The sequence below is a fragment of the Macaca fascicularis genome, chromosome 4, assembly GCF_037993035.2.
Source record: "Macaca fascicularis isolate 582-1 chromosome 4, T2T-MFA8v1.1".
Lineage (NCBI taxonomy): Eukaryota > Metazoa > Chordata > Mammalia > Primates > Cercopithecidae > Macaca > Macaca fascicularis.
Window position 1 is genome coordinate 12251191 of NC_088378.1, and position 8481 is coordinate 12259671.

The 8481-nt window shown below is 42.0% G+C and overlaps 1 long non-coding RNA gene across 1 annotated transcript; it reads right to left on the reverse strand.

Annotated features, from left to right (window-relative positions):
* Positions 1–362: 362 nt before the first annotated feature.
* LOC135970386 (uncharacterized) lies at positions 363–7293 on the reverse strand. The gene is made up of 2 exons (XR_010586063.1): positions 7219–7293; positions 363–556 (listed from the first exon to the last, which is right to left on the reverse strand). It is a non-coding gene; the product is annotated as an uncharacterized lncRNA (long non-coding RNA).
* Positions 7294–8481: the final 1188 nt, after the last annotated feature.

An 8481-nucleotide genomic window follows, 5' to 3' on the forward strand; every position in this document is an offset into this window, starting at 1 on the left:
AGCCTGATCAACATGATGAAACCCCGTCGCTACTAAAAATACAAAAAAAAAAAAAAAAAAAAAAATTAGCTGGGTGTGGTGGCATGTGCCTCTAATCCCACCTACTCGGGAGGCTGATATAGGAGAATCACTTGAACCCAGGAAGCGGAGGTTGCGGTGAGCCGAGGTTGCACCATTGCACTCCAGCCTGTGCAACAAGAGTAAAACTCCATCTCAATAAATAAATAAATAAACTCTGTCCCAAAGAGGAGTGCCATCAGCGAGGACATTTGTCTATCTTGATGTTGACAGGAAAGGAAGGACAGGAAAAAAGATCTCCTCTAAGAATTTGAAACTATTAATACAACAAGGTCTCACACAGATTTTATATCTAGATCCACCATTTATGTGGTCCAAAAAAACTGAACCCTAATAATACAGTATTTCAATATAAAAGGACTCCACATTAGTAATGCAACCAGGTGATTTGACTATAAAGAGCAAATGCAAATCTTCACACAAGTTCATCTTTAACCTCAACCTCCAAGAATCCCCAGATAGAGTGCCAAGGCAAAACCTAGGAGAAAACACAGCACCAGGAAGTGAATTAGAAGAGGCAAGCAGTAGACAACAAAAGTAGTCCCTCTAGGACATCAAATATTGGCATTTTTAGTTACCAAATACAAATATTACATGTTAATTAAATAACAGAAGAACTTAAAATATTAGCAAGGAACTGAGACTATAAAGAAAATCCAAACAGATCTGAAACAGAAACAAACAATACTTTAGAAAATGAAAAATACAATGATTCAGTTTTGTTTTGTTTTTTTGGGACAGTCTCACTCTGTCACTCAGGCTGGAGTGCATTGGTACAATCTCTGCTCACTGCAGCCTCAACTTCCCAGGCTCCAGCAATCCTCCTACCTCACCCTTCCGAGTAGCTGGGACCGCAGGCGTATGCCACCATGCCCAGCTAATTTTTGTATTTTTAGTAGAGATAGGGTTTTGCCATGTTGGCCAAGCTGGTATCAAACTCCTGGGCTCAAGTGATGTGCCTGCCTCAGCCTCCCAAAGTGCTGAGATTACAGGTGTGAGCCACCATGCCCAGCCAATGATCCATTTTTTAAATTAGGGAGGAGGGCCTTAAACAGCTGGTTAGACCCAGCAGAAGAGAGAATTAGTGAACTGGAAAACTGGCATAGACATTTTCCAGAATACATCCAGAATCAAAGAGATGGAAAATATAAAAGAGATGAGAGTTATAATTCATAATCAGGGTTTGTGAAGGAAATAATAGAGTAGGGAAGAGAAAATTTCCAAAGAAATAATAACTGAGAATTTTCCAAAATTATAAACAACACCAGCCTTCAGATTCAAGAAGCCAAGTGCATCTCCAGCAAAATAAATAAAAAGAAATCCACATGTAGAACTATTATTGTAAAAATGCAGCACTCCAAGCCGGGCATGGTGGCGCATGCCTGTGGTCACAGCTATTTGGGAAGCTGAGGCAGGAGGATCACTTGAGCCACAGAGTTCCAGGCTGCAGTGAGCTGTGATCATATCACTACACTCCAGCCTGGGCAACAGAGCAAGACTGTGTCTCTTACAAAAATTAAAAATTAAAAAGGCAGAACCCCAAAGGGGAGATAAAACCATAAAGGTAGACAGAGCGGAAAAAGTCCCTTTTTTTTTTTTCTTGAGACAGGATCTTGAGCTCTGTGGCCCAGGCTGTAGTGCAGTGGTGTGATCATGGCTCATTATAGCAACCTCCTGGGCTCAAGTGGTCCTCCTGCCTCAGCCTCCTGTGTAGCTGGGACTACAGGTGCATGCCACCATGCGCAGCTGATTTAAAAAAAAAATTTTTTTGTAGAGACGGAGTCCTACTGTGTTGCCCAGGCTGGTCTCAAACTTCTGAGCTCAAGTGATCCTTCTGCCTCAGCCTCCCAGGGTGCTGGATTACAGGTATCACACTCTGTCTGACAGGTTACTTTTGAAGATGCAGCCTTAGACTGAATACTGACTTTCCAACAGCAACAATAACAACGATAAAACCAAAAGATAGTGAAATCACATCATCAATGTGCTGAAAGAAAATAACCATGAATCTAAAATAATATCCCATCTGTAGTCCCAGCTACTCAGGAGGCTGAGGCAGGGGGATCACTTAAGCCCAGGAGTCGAAGGCTGCAGTGAGCTATGATCAAACCACTGCACTCCAGCCTGGGTGAGAGAGTGAGATCTGGTCTCTAAAAATAATAAATAATAAGATAATATTCCCAGTGAAATATCTTTCCAGAATGAAGGTAAAATATTTTTCCTTAAGGTAAAATATTCTCACTTAACCAAAAATTTATTTATTTATTTATTTATTTTTTTTGAGACGGAGTCTTGCTCTGTTGCCCAGGCTGGAGTGCAGTCGCTGGATCTCAGCTCACTGCAAGCTCCGCCTCCCGGGTTCACGCCATTCTCCTGCCTCAGCCTCCCGAGTAGCTGGGACTACAGGCGCCCACCACCGCGCCCGGCTAATTTTTTGTATTTTTTAGTAGAGACGGGGTTTCACCGTGTTAGCCAGGATGGTCTCGATCTCCTGACCTCGTGATCCGCCCGTCTCGGCCTCCCAAAGTGCTGGGATTACAGGCTTGAGCCACCGCGCCCGGCCTCACTTAACCAAAAATTGAGAGACTTTCCCACTGGCAGACTCTCACTAAAGAAAATTATAAAGGATATGCTTCATAAAGAAGCAAAGGGCTGGGCACAGTGGCCCACACCTGTAATCCCAGCACTTTGGAAGGCTAAGGTGGGCAGATCACCTGAGGACAGGAGTTCAAGACCTGCCTAGCCAACATAGCGAAACCTCTTCTCTACTAAAAATACAAAAATTAGCTGGGCGTGGTGGCATGCACCTGCAATCCCAGCTACTCAGGAGGCTGAAGTAGGAGAATTGCTTGAACCCCGCTGGCAGAGGTTGCAGTAAGCTGAGATCACACCACTGCACTCCAGCCTGGGTGACAGAGCAAAACTCTGTCTAAAAAAAAAAAAAAAAAAAAAAAAAAAAAAAAAAATCCCGGGGCTGAGATTACAGGTATGAGCCACCATGCCCGGCCAAAATTTTTAAAACCAAAAAAAAAAAAATAGAAACTTTTCCAGATGGAAGATTTGAGAAGAAGAAATAATCAGCAAAGATATAGGTAAATATGTAGGCAATCCTATATAAAGCTATGTGATTGTATGAACAATAATAATAGCTAATTTGTGGGGGGAAGATTAAGCTAGAACTGGATCCCAGTACTAGAAACATGATAATATATAAAGACTTCTAAGGTTTTCATATTGTTCAAGAGGCAGAAAGATGTTAACTTTGTTAACTGAAAATATTAAAATAGGTAACCACTAAAAGAATAGATGCACAAAGAATATAACTTCCAAACAAGAACTGGAAAAACTGGACTGAGAGGGGAAAAAAATTCTCAGTCAATGCAAAAGAAGGCAAAAAGGAAGAGCAAAACATAGAAATATAAAGCACTAAAAAGATGGTAGTAACAAATCAAATATATTGGTACTCACAATAATATAAATGTAATAAAGACTCCACTTAAATGATGAAGATTGTCAGACTAGGTTTCTGAAAATCAGCAATATACTGTTTACATGAGATTTTTAAAACATAAAGTCATAGAAATGTTGAAATTCAAAGGACAAGAAAACAAATATTAATAGAAGAAATATGATGGGGCTATCTACATTAATATAAAAAAGAGACTATGGCCAAAGCATTACTAGAAATGAAAAGGATTGCTACCTAATTCACAAAGAACATAGACCAATTAATTCTACGCTCATATGTATCAAAAATCATGTACTCTTTTTTTTTTGAGACAGTCTTGCTCTTTCATCTAGGATAGAGCGCAGTGGCAGAATCATAGCTCACTGCATCCTCAGCCTCCTGAGCTCGAGTAATCCTCCCACCTCAGCATCCTAAGTAGGGGACTACAGCTACAAACCACCACACCCAGCTAATCTGTCTTGTTTTTTGTAGAGATGGGGTCTCCCTATGTAGCCCAGGCTGGTTTCAACTCTCGGGCTCTAGCAATCCTCCCACCTTGGCCTCCCAAAATGCTGGGAATATAGGCGTGAGCCACCGTACCAGGCTGAAAAGACATTTTAAAAATACTTAAATAAATGGAAAAATAGCAAGTTGTTAGTAGAAAGCTTTATCAATAGCGTGAAGATGTTAATTCTCCCCAAACTGATTAAATCCAATTCCAGTGAAAATATCAACAATATTTTTCACCAAACTTGACAAGCTAATTCAAAAATTTAAATGGAACAGCAAAAGGTCAAAAATAGCTGAGTGTCCCTAGGAAAAAGAATAAGGAAAGCAGACTTGCCCTCCCAGATATCCATACTTACTAAGTAAATAAGACATTGTGATACTAGCAGAGGTATCCCACAAAGGGGCCAATGGAAGATGATAGGGAACCTGGAAACAAACCAATGCATATATGGAGACTTGATTTTATAATAGAGTGGGCTCCAGAGATGAGTAAAGAGTCAATCAATGGGCCAGGCAGGGTGGCTCATGCCTGTAATCCCAGCACTTTGGGAGGCTGAGGAGTGTGGATCACGAGGTCAGGAGATCAAGACCATCCTGGCTAACACGGTGAAACCCCATCTCTACTAAAAATACCAAAAATTAGCTGGGCGTGATGGCAGGTGCCTGTAGTTCCAGTTACTCGGAAGGCTGAGGCAGGAGAATCGCTTAAACCCTGGAGGCGGAGGTTGCAGTGAGCCGAGATCGCGCCACTGCACTCCTGCACTCCAGCCTGGGCAACAGAGAGAGACTCTCATCTCAAAAAAAAGAAAAAGAAAAAGAAAAAAAGAAAGGCCATCAATGGTACTAGGAAGTTTGATTTTTTATTTATTTTTTATTTTTTGAGATAGGGTCTCACTCTGTCACCCAGGCTGGAGTGCAGTGGCACGATCTCAGCTCACTGCAACCTGTGCCTCCTGGGTTCAAGAGGTTCTGCTGCCTCAGCCTCCTGAGTAGCTGGGGAGCAATAATAACTCTTACTACCTTCTGGTGGGAGTGTGAATTAATACAACCATTTAGAGAAACAGATTGATAGTAAAATTCAGTAGGAAAGTCAATTCTGCTCCTGGGTTTATATACTAGAAAAATTTTTGCATATGTACACCAGGAGGCATGCATTAGAGATTCTCATAGCAGCATTGATCAGAATTACTAAAAAGAGAGAGACAGAGAAAGGGAGAACCCAAATGTGCATTCATAGTAGCAAGGAGTAGTCATTTGTGGCATATTCCTACAGTGGAATACTATACAACAATGAGAATGAAGAAACCCCACTGTGCAAATGTAACACAATTAACTTAATACCAACATTAAACAGAGTGTTGGGGGAAAACTCAGATCACTGAAGCTATATAATGTATGCTTCTGTTTATGTAACATTCAAAAAGGAAAAGCAAAACTTCACATGATTTTAGGGATGTATATATAGAAGTTGTAAAATTGTAAAGAAAGCAAGCAAATGAATAAAACACAACTCAGAGTGGTGATTATCTCTGGTGTGTGTTGGTGGGTAGGGGAGACACCACCTAAGGGGACATGAAGAGGTCCCCTATGGATACTAAGATTCTATTTTTTTAATGTAGCTGCTAGGATATAAAGATTCATTTTATTTCATTCTTTTAATTGTTCAAAAACATTCATACTGTATTTTATATGTATGGTACATTTCACAATCAAATGGTCAACGTGGCCAGGCATGGTGGCTCACACCTGTAATCCCAGCACTTTGGGAGGCCAAGGCCGGTGGATCGCTTGAGGTCAGGAGTTGGAGACCAGCCTGGCCATCATGGTGAAACCCCGTCTCTACTAAAAATACAAAAATTAGCCAGATGTGGTGGCATGTGCCTGTAATCCCAGCTACTCAGAAGGCTGAGACAGGAGAATTGCTTGAACCTGGGAGGTGGAGGTTGCAGTGAACCAAGATTGTGCCACTGCACTCCAGCCTGGGCAACAACAGAGCAAGACTGTCTCAAAAACCAACCAAACAAAAAACAAGTGGCCACTGTGTGTTATTTCTGGGATCTTGACTAAACGCATTGAAGCTGGGCTATGTCTCCTCTGTCTCCCTCTCCAAAATGAGTTAGAAAATTCCATTCTGGCCAGGCACGGTGGCTCACGCCTGTAATCCCAGAACTTTGGGAGGCCGAGGAGAGCGGATCACCTAAAGTCAGGAGTTCAAGACCAGGCTGGCCATCATGGTGAAACCCAGTCTCTACTAAAAATACAAAAATTAGTTGGGCATGGTGGTGCATGCCTGTAATCTCAGCTACTTGGGAGGCTGAGACAGGAGAAACACTTGAACCTTGAAGGCACAGGTTGCAGTGAGCAGAGATGGCACCACTGCACTCAGGCCTGGGCAACAGAGCAAGACTCCATCTCAAAAAATAATAAATAAATAAATAAATAATAAATTTTAAAAATGAAAACTCCAATCTCTTATTGATTTAAATCTAGTCGACCTCTGGATAAGCCCTTCCCTTTGGCTTATTACTACTGTATTCCAAATCAAGTGTTGTACTTGTCCCTGCTCCACCATTATCAGCAGTCAGATTTTTCTACTTTTCTGGCAACCTAAGCTTAGGGGGTACCAAGATCATCCTCTTGCCTTTCCAATAGCGTTTGCTCAGCCTGCAAGTACAAGAGGAAAAAAAAAAAAAAAGAGGTTTAATTATAATCACTTCTCCAGGAACTGCTTTCCTCTAATGATGTCCACATCAAGTGACTCCAAAATAATTATTCATTCTAAAAGAGAGTAATTCTGGCCAGACATGGTGGCTAACACCTGTAATCCTAGCACTTTGGGAGGCCAAGGCGGGTGGATTGCCTGAGCTCAGGAGTTCGAGACCAGCCTGGGCAACATGGAGAAACTCCGTCTCCACTAAAATTACAAAAAATTAGCCAAACGTGGTGGTGCGTGCCTGTAATCCCAGCTACTTGGGAGGCTGAAGCATGAGAATCACTTGAACCCCGGAGGCAGAGGTTGCAGTGAGCTGAGATCGTTTCACTTCACTCCAGCCTGGGTGACAGAGCAAGACTCTGTCTCAAAAATACATACATACATACATACATACATACATACATACATACAAGAGAGTAATTCAAGGCCTTGAATATCAACCAGAGTGAGTGATGGAAAGGCTTGATACCTGTATGTCACTCATGGCTTTCATGGGTGGACCTTTTCAAAATCACCCAGTGTCCCCCTCTCTGAAAACCTTCATCTGTAAAACAGAAATAGTAAACAACTGTGCTGAATGTTCTTAGAAGGCGTGGTCATAAACTTTCTATTAATAGACAGTAGAGCCTGTTGTCAACTCTGTCTAAATCTATACATTAACTTGGAAGTTTCATCAGTCTGACTCATATTTTCTTTTTTCTTTCTAATAATTCAGTAGCCCAGCCTTTACACCCTCACTCAACTTCTTCTGGCACGGACATGCTCAGCATTGCCACACTTGCTAATAAAGGTAAAACCTATACTATTTTTTGGCAGGCTTTAATAACTTTCATAATGAGCTACCATGCCTGTCATTTATTTGATTTGAACTTGCAAAGGCATCAATAAATTAAAAGAAAGCATACTGAGATGTGGTGGAGGAAAAAAATGTCGATTCCCAAATTCATCTTTTGGAAATTCAAAATACACAATAGAGCAACAGCTGTTCTAGATTTCCATCAGAGATTAGCAGATAAGTTATCATTGAAATTCAAAGTTGTGACATCTTTAGATAAATATTTGCCCTTGATTTTCACAGCCTCTGATTCAACAGAAATCTGGAAGGGTTCACAGCTTGGCCCAGAGAAGATCGTTTTAAATCTACAGCTTTAAAATGTGGTTGAAAAGGAGCCCAGGTTGGATCCTGCCAGCAGGTCTGCTGGCCGCTGTTACCTCCCCACTGTCAATGCCTAGGTCTCTTCCTCCAGCCCTGTTTCAGCCTGTCCTTGAGGATTTGCTTCACCTCATTTACTGAGCCTGCCACAGATTCATTACCTGGCATCAGAGCTCCCCTCTCACTGCGCCTGCCCAGAGGGGTGCCAGTATACTAGCCAGATGCGGCTGGAGGGACTCCACAATAAAGCCTGGCTATTGAAGACTTCAACACTCTCATAAAGTCACTTTGCCAGCTGTAGAGCACACAAGTGCCCGCAGATCCAAGCCTCCTACCTTCCCCAAAGAAACACCTTGGATAAAGCCTTGGGATATCATCCACATGGCTCCAGCCAACACATGAATTCCCTTACACCAGCACATGGTCTCTCTTTCCTGTTCATTCACTTTGGAAGACAGTCCTTGAAATGACAAGGCCTGGAGTGTCTTGTACAACTACCGCCAATCCGGTTTCCAGCAGAGGCTTGTGGGCTAGGGAGTGTATCGATTTGTATTGTTAAAGAAATTTCCTGCTCCTCTC